We start from the raw sequence: 17,377 nt of genomic DNA, 5'->3' as shown, positions 1-17,377 counted from the left end.
ACGGTGTTTGTTTAACCAATTTTCCTTGTGTGTTATTTTCTCTTTTCAGCATGTCTCAAGCAGTCATCGTAGGTGAAGGGTCATCTCCCCCAGGCACACCCGCTAGGCCTACCACCCCTGTGAGAACTGGTACCCCCAGGGAATTCCGAGAAACTTCCACGCCAGGCCCCTTATAAGACCCTGGACCATCCCCAGGATTTCGTCTGTTAGAGCCATAGGGACACCCCCTCTTTTCAGCTACGGCAAGTAGGCTGAATTCTGTGAACAGCTCTCAGCACATCCTGGGGATCCTGGACTGGGTACCAGCTCCGGGGGGGGGGGGCTCGGATGGACATTAAAGGGACGCTAGACACCATCTTCTGATCACTACAATCAAACAGTGACAGACTGTCCAAACTGGAAACGCTGACCATCCCACATGGTCCCACTTCCCTCTAAGCCGTTACAGGCTCTCGCTCCTAACAACTGACAGAGTAAGCCCCCAGCCTCGCCTTTTTCTCCCCTTCTGCTTCCCCAGTCTTTACCCCGGCACACATGGTCCCCCCAGCACTCCGCAAGGACATCTTAGAGGGGAGGACATGTATCTGGTTTCCTTACTGTCTGCCTCCCTAGACGGTGGAGGAAACTGGGTGTACAATTACGGTGATTCGGCCATTATGATGAAGGCCAGAGACCCAAGACTCTACAAGCTTCCATACCAGATTTTGTCCTAGCCTTCGGCATCCACAGGGACTTTGCATGCTCCGTGCGTTTGCAATGCCGGAAGGTATTAGGTTTTACCTTCTCGTAGTGGTTGACTTAGGCGGCAAGTACGGGGGTTTTCTTGTTCTTTGACTTCCACAAGTCTGTATCAGCAAGCAGTGGCAGCTTGGCCCAGTTTAACGTCCGTTCTCACTGGAGCCTCTTGGGCTCGGAACTATTTTTTCAGGTATTTTCGCAGGCTCAGGCAGTCTGTTCTTCCACCTCTCATACTGCCGACCTGTGCCCCTCGGAGGCCGATCCCTCCTTTCCTGGTTCCTCATGGGGGAGCTAGTAAACCCGATCGACGTAGCCTAGGGACAGGTTAGGTCGTCCCGTCATTTGTTTGGCTCAATTATGCTATAACCCTAATGGAGGTGCCTGTAATTTTAGCGCCTGCAGACTACTGCACATCTGTTCCATATGCCTTGGGCCCATGCCAAATCCATGGGCCTGCTAAGCCGCCTGGCGCACAAACTCAATTGGGATAGCCACCAGCGCATATTCCAATAAACATCTTGTCATTAATCTGTCTGCTCTTCGTTCGTCCACTAACCCGAGCCTGTATTTACCCTTATTCTATCTACCAATTCTCTCTTTACCATTTCACCCTGGTTAATGCCATCCAAGCAAACTTGAAGGCAGGTAGGGCCGCATGGCTCAGTTAGTCCGTTACTCCTACGCCTTTGAATTGTTACCCATTCGTCCTTCCTTGTTCATGGTGTCAAGGGCAGAAGTATGTTCCTTGCTGTTAGTCTCACGTTGGGGCCTAGAGTAGCCCGGGAAGTTTCGACACCTTGCTGAGACTCCCTGCTGGTTCCTCCTCTTTTTTTCTCAAGATGCCCCACGATGTTACATCACGTGGATGATTTCCTGTTGGTCGTACATAGCGACTGCAACCCTGTCAATCCCTTGGCACTGTAGCACTGTCACTACCTTAGGCATCCCCCTGTCACTAGACAAGACTACTGTACCCACCACTAGACTAGTCCTCTTAGGCGTCACACTCGTTCCACACCACAGTCTAGTCTCCCCGTGGTCAAACTCGGGCGTTTCGCAAGGAAGTAGTCAAGGTCCTACAAGTTGGAACCTTATTCGTAAGGATCTACATTCTGGTTGGTTCTTTGAACTCCGCAAGCGCATTATTCCCCAAGGTAGATTATTTATTTCTAGGCTGTTGGGCTTATTAACGGGCCTTCCAGATGAACTTTGGACGCTCAGATACCCCGGCTAGGGTAAACCTGGCTATGTGATTGGTATTCCTGGTACACTAGCATGGGGTCTCCATGTTCATCCCACCGGGATCCGCCCAATCCTCAGGGTCTGGACGGACGCAGCTGCCGTTACCGGGTTTGCAGCACTTATAAACACTTCATTAGGTGTTTGTTGGCCGGTAGAGTCTCTTGGCTTATCCGCCTCTCGTGAGACTTCGGCCTTATTAGGATTTTACCTGATAGTAACGGCGGCTTTCGCATGGGGCAATCCTGGACAGGAATGGCTGTGAAGTATTAGTATCAACTAGGCAGCCGTGACGAGATCAAGTAGGGCCGTTCATCTTCTTTGATCATCATGAGGCTGTTTCGCTGGCTGACCTGGGTGGCAGCCACCTGTCAGTTCTTCCTCTTCTGCGAACATATCACAAGTTCCCCAAGTTCATCAAGTTGATCCTGGGCTAGCCCGGTTTTGGCTCACAGTGACAATTGTCTCGGGTGGCCGTATCTGCGTACACCAGGAGGACTTACGACAGAGCCTTGACCATCTTCCAAAGTTCTCAGTTGCACTCGTCTTACACGGTCGTTCAGTTAACCATGGTCGCATTCGCTGTTTTGCCACCTTTTAGCTCAGACTTCCATATAACACGTGCAAACTTACTTTGTCTGGCGTACAATCCACGCTTTGTCATCTGCTCCAAGCCTTTCTCCTTTCCTCAGGGCTTGCCCAGTGAAGAAGGTATTGAAGGTTTGGTAGGGAGAGCATCACGAGACATCAAGCGTTGCCCTTAGATGGGAATTCCGGACCTTTCTGGCGTACTGGATACGTCACCATTCGAACCTCATACAACCTAGTTATCAACCTCCATTTATTTAGTCTATGGGTTCCTTAGTCTCGGGAATTCACCTTTGCAACCCAGTCGGATAGGCAATCGTGCCTCCTCAAAGAGGTTTTAGGTAGGTAGAGGACCACTGTCCTTTCACTCCGACGTTCAAAGGCCGGGCAGATATACCATCCGTTGGCATCCCCGTCTACCCGACCGAGGTTAACTGGTGCCCAATTGGAATCCTGAACATCTACCAGCTCAGGACACTCCCAGCCGCTCTCCGCTATTCTCCCTGACAGGTAGTCCCCTAACCACTACTTAATTTATATTTTACATTCGCTCGTTGGGCATTGAATTAGGCTGGGACCCCTCTTCGCATTCCGGACATTCATTCAGAACAGGGGCGGCTTCAGCTGCTTCTAGTGCCAATACGCCAGGGCACATAATTAAGAACCAGGGCACTGGGAATCAGCTATTTTCCACGCATACACCCCACACCCGGGGAAAGAGGTAAGGTTAGCCTTCAAGAATCTTGTATCATAAGTTGTGTCATGAATAAGTGTGTTTACTGCTTACTTTTTGCCCTCTTTTATTTACAGGCCTACCCCCTACGTTGGTTCCGGCACACCACACCAACTTATCCATACCTGCAGTTTCCAATCATCATTAATTAGCCGACCACAAGTGTTAGGCCGCAGGCCTATATTTGTGGGAGGAGCTAGCGTGCCTTTAAGACGCTGCTCCTCCCCTCCCCGCCTGCCGCGTCACACGCTGTCACCCCACCCACCTTCACCCTTTTTATTGATACTCTATCCCTCAGGTGGGCCCTCTTTTATTTACAGGCCTACCCCCTACGTCGGTTCCGGCACACCACACCGACTTATCCATACCTGCAGTTTCCAATCATCATTAATTAGCCGACCACAACATTCATTGCTGGTGAATCACTCACTGTAATTTGAATATTTGATAAATGTCACATTCACTGCTTTATAACTATACCCCTATTTAATCTTACATGGATTAGTGATTAAGAATTAATGTAATTTAATGAATCTAGATAATGAAAAACTGTCATTAAACATTAATAGGTTTTTACAGCCATAAATTGCTCTCCATTTTTCTTACATGCACTGGGGTTGATTTACTAAAACTGCAAAGTGCAAAATCTGGTACAGCTGTGCATGGTAGTCAGCTACTAACTTCAGCTCGTTCAATTAAGCTTTGACAAAAAAAACTTGGAAGCTGATTGGCTTCTATGCAGAGATGCACCAGATTTTGCACTCTCCGGTTTTAGTAAATCAACCTCACTGTCTCTGCCTTATATTAATTGTTCGGGAAACTTAACTTTCAAATCACATTTTCTATTAACTACTATTGTTGAAGGTGTGGTTGAAGGTTATTGGCATACTGGAGCTCTGGCTGTGGAAAGTGGAAAGACTACTTCATGTCTTTTCAAACTGTTATCAGGATAAAATTCTCTGTGTGTAGACACGCAAAGACATTATACACAACATGTTTTTTCTCCATAGCTTCTGCTCTATGCTTTGTAAATGGGGCAATGGCTTTTAGTATGTAAGGGCCGACCGGTCGTCCGTCTTTTGTCCAGAGTGGTGTCTGTTGGTTGGAATGTGCCTAGACTGCACACGAATTTTCTCGTCCAACAAAAATCTACTTCAGAAGTGATGTCATGTGTTGGATTGCTTTCTTTGTGTTCTTTCTTCTCTGAGCATGCCCAGTCTTGCTCATAAGATTTTTTCCCTGTCGAAATCTGCACTAATGAGACAAAAATCGGACGTGTTTAGACGGCGGACAAAAATTTTATAGCCTGCACACCAGATTTTTTTCGGCCGAAAAGTCGGAGTCGGTTGTGGGAAGCATCATAGTAACAAGCCGAAAATCGGCAGATCGGTCGTCGGACGAAAATTCCCTGCCGATTTTCGACCCGTGTGTACGAGGTTTTACTCCCCCCCCCCCCCCCCCCCAACTGTGAACCTGGCCTTTTTTTTTTCCAAAGGCAGAACATCTCTTATCAGCCTTGATTTCAAGTGTACTGGCACTTATCAGCAATTTCCTTTTAGTTATGCATGGTTTCTTTGCCACCCACACCCTGTTAATGAATAATGGGTTTTGAATAAAGAAATAACGAGCTTCAGTTTGCATATCTTTATTTAAGAAATATTTAAATATTTTATGGTTTTACTAGGATGTTGTATGGTATGGGAGAATAAACATATTTTTCTTGTTGAAGAACTTCTGTTGCTTTCATTAGTGGCATTGAATTATAATTGCATTCTTTGTATTTGGTTCTAATTGACTAGGCTTCTTAAGCCTCGTACACACGCAACGATTGTTGGCTGTGAATTTTTGGCCCACGTCCGATAGGCCGATTATCGGCTTGTTAGAATGATGATTCCGACAACCGACTGCGACTTTTCGGCCGAACAAAATCTGGTGTGCATGCTATAAAATTTTTGTTGGCCGTCAACAGAACGGCCGATTTTCGTGCAGTCAGTACAGATTTCGGCAGACAAACATCAGATGAGCAAGACTGGGCATGCTCAGAGAAGAAAAAACACACGGAAAGTAATGGGCCGTACAAACTATACAATTTTCTTTAGATTTTTTCCTTCAGACTTACCAAAACCATATAATATGAGGTCAAACCTAAACACTTTCAATTTGTATGCAATCTGGCAGGCCCTTGCACTACATAGAAAAGGTAAATCTAAAGGAAATCTGACAACAAAAGTTGTATAGTGTGTATCCAGCTTAAACCAGCACATGACATCACTTCTGAAGTTGGTTGTTGTTGGCCGAGAAAATTTGTGTGCAGTCTAGAGCACATTTCAACCAACACAACAACACTGGACAAAAGACGGTCGATCGGTCAGCCAACAATCGTTGCGTGTGTACGGGGCATTAGTCTGGATCTGGTCTTGTTATGTACACAACATAGGTGGTCTCTGAATATTAATTTATTACTAAGCATTTTAACTAGAAGTAAATTAATTCAATTGGTTTTCCCTATATTTCCAATAATAAAACAAGCCATAAATCTTAAGAGATGTAAATCATTTTTTTAAAACGTACTACTGGTTTATTAATTTACAGGTTTAGCAAATCAGTAAAAATATTGCAAATTATATAATAAATATGCATTTATAACTGTATTGATTAGTATATTTAGTAATGTATAATTCAAAATATAAAATAATGACATAAATTGCTACAGTAAAAATTTTAATTCATTAAAAAGTTTTAATTAAGCCCATCATGATATTAGAATAATCTAGAACTTCATAAAGGAAAGTCATATTACGAGGGAAAACAAACACATTAATAATAATCTGAATTCCTCATCTCTCTCCGGCAGCAATGTTCCAGGCAGTCAGAGCATTGATGATTGCAGGGATTGTTCTAGGAGCAATCGGTTTGCTTATAGCAATTTTTGCCCTAAAATGTATCAGAATTGGAAGCACTGCTAAAGCCAACATCACTCTTACATCTGGAATAATGTTCATCGTAGCAGGTGAGCCACTCCTCCTTTGATTCTACATTTACACTTTTAGTGTGGGACATCTCTGAAATGTCCGTTGCACAGTAAGTAATATTTTCTACTCACCATAACCTGCATGGTTATAGTGTCTTGTTGGATACCAAGAACTACTACTTAAGCCCCGTACACACGCAACGATTAACGGCTGACCGATCGTCCGACTTTTGTCCAAGTTGTGTTTTGTTGGTTGGAATGTGCCTAGACTGCACACAAATTTTCTCGCCCAACAAAATTCTACTTCAGAAGTGATGTCATGTGTTGGTTTGTTTTCTTTGTGGTCTTTCTTCTCTGAGCATGCCCAGACTTGCTCATCAGATTTTTCCCTGTCGAAATCTGTACTGACTGCACGAAAATCGGCCGTTGTGTTGACGGCCAACAAAAATTTTATAGTCAGCACACCAGATTTTTTTCGGCCGAAAAGTCGGAGGAGTTGGTTGTCGGAAGCATCATACTAACAAGCCGAAAATCGGCAGATCGGACGTTGGCCGAAAATTCCCTGCCAATTTTCGACGCGTGTGTACGGGGCTTTAGAAGCCATGGCTCAATGATATTGGACTACATTTGCTCCAACAGTTCTAGATGTGTAATTTGGCTGTTTGGGGTTTCAAAGAACAAAATACATGGCTCCAATCCTGGAGTCAGGAAGTGAGGAATAATCTTATTTTTGGGATTTGCGACAGCTGAGACATGTGAATGCCTTTTATTTTTGGTTTACTAGATTATGCACTGATTCAGTTGGAGGGCTTTTTAAATTCTTTAGTTCCCCTCTCACTATACCCTGTATGGTTATACAGTCTCAGTGAACAGTTATACACTGTAGACTGTAATAAACTTGTTTTGACCTCATTCTATTGCACTAAATCAGTGGTCCTCAACTCCGGTCCTCGGGGCCCACTAACAGGCCAGGTTTGCAAGATGACTAAATTACATCACAGGTGATCTAATTTGCTGCTCAGTGATTGCAGTATTCTAGTCTGCATCTCCCCAAGGTAATACTTAAAATATGGCCTGTTAGTGGGTCCCGAGGACTGGGGTTAAGGACCACTGCACTAAATGGTTGGATTTATTTCACGCTGACTGGGTGTTTATTTGAAATATCCATCTGGTTCTGAGAATTTTAAAAATGGAAATTATCAATTTGTTATCAAATTCTGAAAATATATATGTATATTTAAATAAAATAAATATGTTTTTAAAGCAGCCATAAATCTCAGCAACATAAATTAAAACAAACTCCATTTGAAAATGTAAATAATATTGTTACGCTGAGCGCTCCGGGGCCCCCTGCTGACCTCGGAGCGCTCACAGCGCATGCCCCCAGGCAGCACTCCAGCATCTCGGCGTGTGCGTCCCCGCTCTCTAGGGCGCGCGCGCGCCGGGACTCTTAGATTCAAAGGGCCAGTGCACCAGTGATTGGTGCCTGGCCCAAAGTGGTTATTAAGGGTTAAGGTTTGTGAGAGGCAGTGCTGACTTAATTAGGCTTCACCTGTGCACTGCCCATAAATACCTTCTCCTCCCACAGCTTCCTGCCGGATCTTTGTGCCTTGTGCCTCTGAGAAAGCGTTCCCTACAGTGTTAGTTTGCCTTGCCCGTTGCCGAACCCGTTGCTACCGACTACTCGCCTTTGAACCTTTGCCGCCTGCCCTGACCTCTGCTACGTCCGACTACGCTCTTGCCTACTCCCTGTGTACCACGCCATATCAGCTGCCAGAGAGGTCGAGTTGTTACTAGGGGACACGACCTGGTAGTTACCGCCGCAGCAAATCCATCCCGCCTTGCGGCGGCCGCTGGTGCAGACCATTAACTGCTTAGAACCGGTCCTCTAGTACAACCCGCGCCATCGCCTCTCTGGTCCAGAGGCAGAGGCAACTCTAGGCTTTGTGAGGCCCAAGGCAAAACTTGGACATGAGGCCCCACTCACGCCCATAATGTGAAAAATAATTCAAGCGATAAAAATTAACTGCATAAATTGCATATATTAAGAGCCTTAACCTTTGTACTATGAATTCACAGTTTCTAGAATTTTCTCCAACCAATTCTTCTTTAATCAAAGATCATTAAACATCTGGTATGTATGTATATATATATATATGTCTGCTCTTTCATCACAGTCCCCAGCATTTCCCTACAGGTCATGATTCCCTGAGTCCCTCCTTACATCAGAGTTCAGTGTCCCCCTTACATAAGAGTTCTCCTTTAAATCAGATTCCCCCCAGCATCTCCTCCTTACATCAGAGTCCACAGAATTCCTCTTTACATTAGAGTCCCCCTCTTAAATCAAATTTCACAGAGCCCCCCTTACATCAGAGTCTCCAGAGTTCCCCCCTTACACTGTAAGAGGGAAGTCTGAAGACTCTGATGTAGGAGGAGTTCTGGGAACCCTGATTTAGGGGGGGGGGTGTTGGGGACTCTGAAGTAAGGGGAGTTCTGGGAACCCCGATTTAAGGGGGAATGCTGGAGACTCTGATGTAAGGAGAGGTCTGGGAACCCGGCTTTGAGGGGGAAAGCTGGGGATTCAGGTGTAAAAAGGAACTCTGTGGTCACCAAAGCTCCCACTTGCATCAGAGTTTCCAGAGACCCCCTTACACTTCCCTTCCTCAGTCCACCACAGTCTAGGGCACGACAAGTCCCACTGCAGAAGGCTGCCATACCTGGTCCCCACAAAGGGCACTGTAAATTCCAGTATAGTGCACTGCCATTCCTCCCTGAATAATGGAAGCCTTCTATGCTAAGACTTGTAGTGCCCTCTGTGGGGACTAAGGCATGGCAGCCTGCTATTCTGGAACTTGTCGTGCCCTCTGTGAGGGACTGAGGATTCCTCAGTCCTCCACATTCTAGGGCACTATAAGTCCCAGCATAGTGGGCTGTCATTCCTCAGTCCCTCACAGCTGGGGGGGAAAAACAACAGAGTTAAACATCTAAAGGACAACTCCAACCAAAACTACCAATAATGTACAGAGTCCATATGCTATATAATGTCACAGCCCCGCTACCCCTCACCTTCCACCTCGGGTGCTGTCATTGTGTAGGGCAAAGGGCTCCATCTCCACCATGTTTGGCTTTGATGTCAGATATGCAGGACTGGCCAAGCTCCACTCTCTTCCCTGGCAACTGACTCTGGCGTCACGGGGGGCCTCTCCTCCTCCCCCAACCACCCAGGGGCCCTCTCCTTCTCCCCCAGCCACCCAGGGGCCCTCTCCTTCTCCCCCAGCCACCCAGGGGCCCCTCTCCTTTTCCTCCAGCCACCCAGGGGCCCCTCTCCTTCTCCTCCAGCCACACAGGGGCCATCTCCTTCTCCTCCTCCAGCCACCCACGGTCCCTCTCCTTCTCCTCCTCCAGCCACCCAGGGGCCCTCTCCTTCTCCTCCAGCCACGCAGGGGCCCTCACCTCCTCCAGCCACCCAGGGTCCCTGTCCTCCCCCCCCCCGCAGTCACCCAGGGTCGTTCTCCTTCTCCCCCAGCCACACAGGGGCCCTCTCCTTCTCCCCCAGCCACCCATGGGGTCCTCTCCTTCTGCCACCCAGGGGCCCTCTCCTTCTCCCCCAGCCACCCAGTGGCCCTCTCCTTCCCCCCCCAGCTACCCAGGGGCCCTCTCTTTCTCCCCCAGCCACCCAGGGGCCATCTCCTTCTCCCCCAGCCACCCAGGGGCCCTCTCCTCCAGCCACCCAGGGGCCCTCGCCTCCTCCAGCCACCCAGGGTCCCTGTCCTCCCCCCCCCGCAGTCACCCAGGGTCGTTCTCCTTCTCCCCCAGCCACACAGGGGCCCTCTCCTTCTCCCCCAGCCACCCATGGGGTCCTCTCCTTCTCCCCCCCCAGCCACCCAGGGGCCCTCTCCTTCTCCCCCAGCCACCCAGTGGCCCTCTCCTTCCCCCCAGCTACCCAGGGGCCCTCTCTTTCTCCCCCAGCTACCCAGGGGCCCTCGCTTTCTCCCCCAGCCACCCAGGGGCCATCTCCTTCTCTCCCAGCCACCCAGGGGCTCTCTCATTCTCCTCCAGCCACTCAGGGGCCCTTTCCTTCTTCTCCTCCTCCAGCCACTCAGGGGCCCTTTCCTTCTTCTCCTCCAGCCACCCAGGGGCCCTCTCCTTCTCCCCCAGCCACCCAGGAGCCATCTTCTTCTCCCTCAGCCACCCAGGGGCCCTCTCCTCCTCCCTCAGCCACCCAGGGCCCTCTCCTTCTCCCTCAGCCACCCGGGGGCCCTCTCCTTTTCCCTCAGCCACCCGGGGGCCCTCTCCTTCTCCTTCAGCCACCCAGGGGCTACTCACCCCCTTTGCGTAGTAGACACCACAAATCTATGACCAGCCTGCACAGTGACAAGTTGGGGCCTGGTTACCTGTATGTTCCTGGGCCAGGGCAGAGCTCTCCTCCCAGAGCAACAACCGATGATAGCAGAGTGAGCTGACCGGGCAGTCACTTCCTACTGCTGCAGGTACACGCCCATCGATTCCTCCACATCTTGGGATTACATGATCAGACGGCCAATCCCCAGGCAGAGAAGGCAGGGTAACTGTCAGCAGACAACAGACACCTGGCAGCCGCAGTGAAGGGACTGCAGCACACTGCTGCAACTTTTATATCCGAGGATTTAAATCTTTTACATGGGAGATTTCCCTGACTGCGCCCTGCTAAATGTTGTTGCTCCGCCACTGGCCGTGAGGCCCCTGTAGGTGCGAGGGCCTTAGGCGACCGCCTAATTTGCCTAATTAGAGAGCCGCCTATGTCCAGAGGATCCACTACCAGTCCTGCCGGTTCGTGACAGTAAGATCCGGCCATGGATCCCGCTGATGTTCCCCTGCCAAGCCTAGCGGACCTCACCACCATTGTGGCCCAGCAGGGTCAACAGCTGGCCCAGTTGACCGCTATGTTGCAGCAGCTCCTGCCTTCTCAGCAACAGCCAGCTCCTCCGTCTGCACCTGCTGCATCACCTCCACCTGCAGTTGCCCCCCGGTTCCAGAATCCATTTGTCCCTACCAGACAAATATGACAGAGATCCAAAGCAGTGCCGTGGGTTCCTGTCGCAGTGCTCTCTCCACCTCGAGCTACTCTCCGACCAGTTTCCTTCTGAGCGAGCCAAGGTAGCCTTTATTCTCAGTCTACTGTCCGGGAAGGCCCTGGCCTGGGCTAAACCACTATGGGACCGCGCAGATCCTGCCACCGCTTCCGTCCAGAGCTTCTGCCTAGAGTTCCGGAATGTTTTTGAGGAGCCTGCCCGGGTTACCTCCGCAGAGACTGCCTTACTAAACTTGACCCAAGGAGGTTCTTCCGTGGGTGACTATGCCATTCAGTTCCGCACCCTGGCCTCTGAGCTGAACTGGAACAATGAAGCACTTTGCACCACCTTCAAGAAGGGACTTAACAGCGAGATAAAGGACTTCCTGGCTGCACGTGAGCTTCCTTCCACTCTTAGTGACCTCATCTTGCTGGCCACTAGGATAGACAAGCGTTTCGCCGAAAGACAAGAGGAACTCCTCCTTGAAAAGGAAAAAGCTCGTCCTAGACGCTACCCTCGTCTGGCTCCCGTTTTTCTGCGTCCACCTCAACCCGCTACTGGGCCTCCCGCCGTGGAGGCCATGCAGGTGGATCGGTCACGCCTGACTCCGCAAGAACGAAGCCGCCACAGAGACGAGAACCTGTGTCTGTACTGTGCCAGTACCGAGCACTTCCTTTAGAGATTGTCCTCTCCGTCCACCGCGTTCGGGAAACGCTCGCACCTAGTAAACGTGGGAGAAGCGTTGCTAGGTGTGGATTCTTCCTCTCCACGTCTCATCATACCCGTGCAGTTGAGCATCTCTTCCAAGTCCTCTTTCTCAGCAACCGCCTTCTTGGATTCCGGTTCAGCTGGCAACTTCATTCACGCCTCCTTGGTTGACAAATACCGTATTCCAGTAATCCGTCTACCCAAGCCGTTTTTCATCTCTACTGTTAACGGTGAGAGACTCTCTGCCACCGTGCAGTTCCGTACCCAGCCTCTGCAGATGGACATCGGAATATTTCATACCGAGACTTTAGAGTTCTTTGTCCTTCCCTTCTGTTCCTCCGAACTCCTCCTGGGTCTGCCGTGGCTTCAACGTCATAGTCCTGTCCTGAATTGTCCACCGGTGAGATCCTGCGTTGGTGATCCTCCTGTTCTGACCGCTGTCTCAAGCATGCTCTGGTCAAACAGGACCCGCAAGTTTCTCCACCTCCTGGGCTGCCCAAGCCATACCATTCCTTTGCGGATGTCTTCTGCAAGAAACAAGCTGAGGTTCTTCCTCCTCACTGACCCTATGATTGCCCGATCGACCTGATACACGGTTCTTCTCCACCTCGGAGCAGAATTTATCCTCTCTCACCTCCTGAGACTCTTGCCATGTCCGACTATATACGTGAGAACCTACAGAGAGGATTCATAAGAAAATCTTCTTCTCCTGCTGGGGCCGGTTTTTTCTTAGTGACAAAAAAAGACGGCTCCCTCTGCCCCTGCATTGACTAATAAATTTAATAAAATTACCATCAAGAACCGTTACCCTCTGCCTCTAATCTCTGAGCTATTTGATCGTCTCCGAGGGGCAAAGATCTTAACTAAATTGGACCTTCGAGGGGCCTATAATCTGATCCGTATCCGTGAGGGAGACGAATGGAAGACCGCCTTTAACACAAGGGACGGCCATTTTGAGTATTTGGTGATGCCCTTCGGCCTCTGCAACGCACCTGCTGTCTTCCAGGAATTCGTCAATGATATTTTCAGGGACTTACTTTACACCTGCGTGGTCGTATACCTGGATGATATCCTCATCTTCTCCTCCAATTTGGACCAACACCGGGCCCATGTGCGACAAGTTCTTACTCGTCTTAGGAGGAATCGCCTGTACGCTAAACTTGAAAAATGTCTTTTTGAACGGACCTCCCTGCCTTTCCTGGGATGCATTATCTCAGCCCAAGGACTTCAAATGGACCCAGCCAAGCTCTCGGCAGTTCTGGATTGGCCACGCCCCTCTGGTCTCTGAGCCATGCAAAGATTTCTGGGCTTTGCGAATTATTACAGGCAATTCATCCCTCACTATTCCACTCTGGTAGCTCCTATCGTGGCTCTCACAAGAAAAGGAGCTAACCCCAAATCCTGGCCTTTCCAAGCCAAGGAAGCCTTCCAGTCCCTGAAATCCGCCTTTGCCTCTGCACCCGTTCTCTCTAGACCAGATTCCACCAAGCCTTTCTCTCTTGAAGTGGATGCCTCCTCGGTGGGAGCCGGAGCTGTCCTCACCCAGAAGTCTTCCAGGGGCAAGACTTCAACTTGTGGCTTCTTTTCGAAAACATTCTCTCCCGCAGAGAGAAATTGCTCCATTGGGGACAGGGAACTGCTGGCTATTAAATTGGCAGTGGAGGAATGGAGACATTTACTCAAGGGCGCCACACATCCTGTGTACATCTTCACAGACCACAAGAACCTGGCTTATCTCTAGTCTGCTCAGAGATTAAATCCCCGTCAGGCCCGTTGGTCTCTGTTCTTCGCCCGCTTTAATTTTGAGATCCATTTCTGTCCGGCTTGTGAGAACATTAGGGCAGATGCTCTGTCTCGCTCCTCTGATGTGGTAGGCGATGAGTTAACACCTCAATATATTATCCCTTCAGAACGCCTTATTACAGTCGCTCCCGTGGACCTGCGCCTTCTTCCTCCTGGCAAATCCTACGTACCTCCATGTCAGCGGTTGCGAATTCTCAAGTGGGGCCACGCCTCCCCTTTTGCCGGTCACCCAGGGGTGCTAAAATCTCTCCAACTAATCTCCCAAAGGTACTGGTGGCCTTCCCTGGAGAAAGATGTCTCGGACTTCGTCCAGGCCTGTATGATTTGCGCCCGGGATAAATCGCCTCGCCAGAAACCAGCGGGCCTCCTCTTGCCTCTACCTGTTCCTGAAGTTCCCTGGTCTCACATCGCTATGGACTTTATTACAGATCTTCCCTCCTCCCATGGCAAGTCCGTTATTTGGGTCGTTGTGGACCGCTTCTCCAAGATGGCTCACTTTCTACCCTCTGCACCCATGTTGGCCAAACAATTTTTCCAACACATCTTCCGTCTCCATGGCCTTCCCAAACATATTGTCTCGGATCGTGGGGTACAATTCGTCTCCAAATTCTGGAGGGCTCTATGTGCTTAGCTCGGGATCAAATTGGACTTTTCTTCTTCGTACCATTCTTCTTCGTACCATCCTCAGTCTAACGGCCAAGTAGAACGGGTGGACCAAATTTTGGGTGACTATCTGCGTCACTTTGTATCCTCACGCCATGACGACTGGGCTGATCTACTTCCCTGGGCGGAGTTCTCCTACAACTACAAACAATCCTCTGCTTCTAACAAGTCTCCTTTCTTTGTAGTTTTTGGCCGTCATCCTCTTCCACCTCTGCCGCAGTCTCTCACTTCTTCTTCTGTACCTGCCGTTGACAGTCTTGTACAGGACTTTTCCTCCATCTGGCGAAAAACCCACGCTGCTCTCCTCAAGGCTTCCACCCATATGAAGGTTCAAGCTGACAAGAGACGCAGATCTCCTCCGGAATTTCGCCCGGGTGACAAGGTGTGGCTCTCCTCTAGGTACATCCGATTTAGGGTCCCAAGTTACAAGTTGGGCCCTCGTTTCTTGGGACCCTATAAAATCAAGAGTCGTATCAATCAAGTTTCTTATCAGCTCCATCTTCCTCCCTCCCTCCGAATCCATAATTCCTTCCATGTCTCCCTTCTTAAACCTGCTGTCTTTAACCGTTTTTCTCCCAAGCTTGTTTCTCCCACCCCTGTCGCCGGTACCTCCGATATATTCTCTGTCAAGGAGATCTTGGCGACCAAGATCTCCCGGGGGAAAAGATTTTTTTTGGTCGACTGGGAGGGCTGCGGTCCTGAGGAGAGGTCATGGGAGGTCGGAGGAGAACATCCTGGACCGCAGCCTCATCCTCAAGTTCTTCGGTACCAAAAAGAGAGGGAGACCAAAGGGGGGGGGGGGGACTGTTACGCTGAGCGCTCCGGGCCCCCTGCTGGCTTCGGAGCGCTCACAGCGTATGCCCCCAGGCAGCACTCCAGCGTCTCGGCGTGTGCGTCCCCGCTCTCTAGGGCGCGCGCGCCGGGACTCTTAGATTCAAAGGGCCAGTGCACCAGTGATTGGTGCCTGGCCCAAAGTGGTTATTAAGGGTTAAGGTTTGTGAGAGGCAGTGCTGACTTAATTAGGCTTCACCTGTGCACTGCCCATAAATACCTTCTCCTCCCACAGCTTCCTGCCGGATCTTTGTGCCTTGTGCCTCTGAGAAAGCGTTAGTTTGCCTTGCCTGTTGCCGAATCCGTTGCTACCGACTACTCGCCTTTGAACCTTTGCCGCCTACCCTGACCTCTGATACGTCCGACTACGCTCTTGCCTACTCCCTGTGTACCACGCCATATCAGCTGCCAGAGAGGTTGAGTTGTTACTAGGGGACACGACCTGGTAGTTACCGCCGCAGCAAATCCATCCCGCCTTGCGGCGGGCTCTGGTGAAGACCAGTAACTGCTTAGAACCGGTCCTCTAGTACAACCCGCGCCATCGCCTCTCTGGTCCAGAGGATCCACTACCAGTCCTGCCGGTTCGTGACAAATATATTTGATCAACCAAGTAAATATTGACTCAGACTACAAATGTACGTTAAAATCAAGGACTGGAAATACCTGATGCAGCTTTCAGAGCACATTAGAAAGCATATTTATTGAAAGTGAAAAAAACAGAGGTAAGGGAAAAGTTACTTGTGGAAAAATGTTGGTGTAATAAATTACACTTTTTTGGCTGGTATGGTTAAACTGTGTTATAGTCACATCATGTTATTTTATCCCTATTTAAAAATGCATCATATGTATTTATAAGAACATACTGTAGAAAATCTAAATAAGAATACCATTCATTCACCAATAAGTTAGAGCAGTGATGGCGAACCTTTTCGAGCCCGAGTGCCCAAACTGCAACACAAAACCAGCTTATCTATTTCAAAGTGCCAGTGGGTTAATACCAGGGGGGTGGGAAGGTGATATATCACCTCCTAGCCACCTGTCAACTGCCTTCTGACTATTGATCCACCACAGATTGCTTCTCAGAGGGACAGAAAGGACTGCTGCATATGCAAATGCACCCCAATCCAGCTGCTCACCTGTTCCCCAAAGCCCCCCTCTTTGCTTACTTCTACATGACCTCCTCTGCTCACTATTGCACCCCCCCCCCCCCAAAGCTGCTGACCTCTGCACACTGCCTCTTTGCCTACCTTTGCACCCCATCCTACTGCTCACATTTGCACTCCAAATAGTTAACCCCCCCCTCCTGAAGTCCGGATCACTGGCAGTATCATCACTACTCTTTGCCTGTTCGCCATCTTCCGATACTTGACCTTCTGACTCAATAAATTTCTTCACAAATGAGGAATTACGCACTTTTGTGTGTCCATCTAAATCCTCTAAAACCACTTGAGTACCTCTTTTCTCCTTTACAACATAAGGCTCAGGTTCAAAGGACGGAGCCAGTTTGTTAAACCGATCACTTTGAAGCAACACCTTATCACCCTGTTGAAGGCCACTAGGTTGACAATGGCGGTGGTGGTTTGCATACTGTTCAGCCCGGATCTTCCTTTCCTCATCAATATGCCGAAAAGGTTTCTGACTTGTAGGAGGACCCCCAATGTCTGGCAATTTTGTCCTGAATTTGCGACCACAAAGAAGTTCCGCAGGACTAACGCCAGTGACAGTATGCGGAGTTGTGCGATAAGCCAAAAGAAAACGCCACAGTTCCTTTTTCCAGTCTCTTCTCTCTAAATGAGCAATCCGCAAAGCTTTCAGCAAGGTTCGATTCTGGCGTTCCACTTCCCCGTTAGCCTGTGGCCAGTATGGAGTTGTACGATGATGTTCAATAGCATTTGATTTCAGATAATCCTGAAATTCCTGAGAAGTAAATTGGGCACCATTATCACTCACAATCCGTTTAGGCAACCCATGAGATGCAAAAATGCTCTCCAACCCCTCAATTACAGTTGATGATGTAGCTTTAGTGAGAACTACCACCTCTTGCCACCTTGA

The 17,377-nt window shown here is 49.3% G+C and overlaps 1 pseudogene across 1 annotated transcript in view; it reads left to right on the top strand.

Annotated features, from left to right (window-relative positions):
- LOC309559395 (claudin-18-like) overlaps positions 1-17,377 on the top strand; it is a 50,081-nt pseudogene that overhangs the window by 12,879 nt on the left and 19,825 nt on the right. The window contains exon 2 of the transcript in view: positions 6,153-6,308. The product of the transcript in view is annotated as a claudin-18-like (transcript). The remainder of the gene's footprint in view (positions 1-6,152; positions 6,309-17,377) is intronic.

Source organism: Pelophylax lessonae (assembly GCF_965119305.1).
Source record: "Pelophylax lessonae genome assembly, chromosome: 1".
NCBI classification, from domain to species: Eukaryota; Metazoa; Chordata; class Amphibia; order Anura; family Ranidae; genus Pelophylax; species Pelophylax lessonae.
Note: the sequence above shows the minus strand (reverse complement) of the source record. Positions and strands in the feature narration are given on the sequence as shown.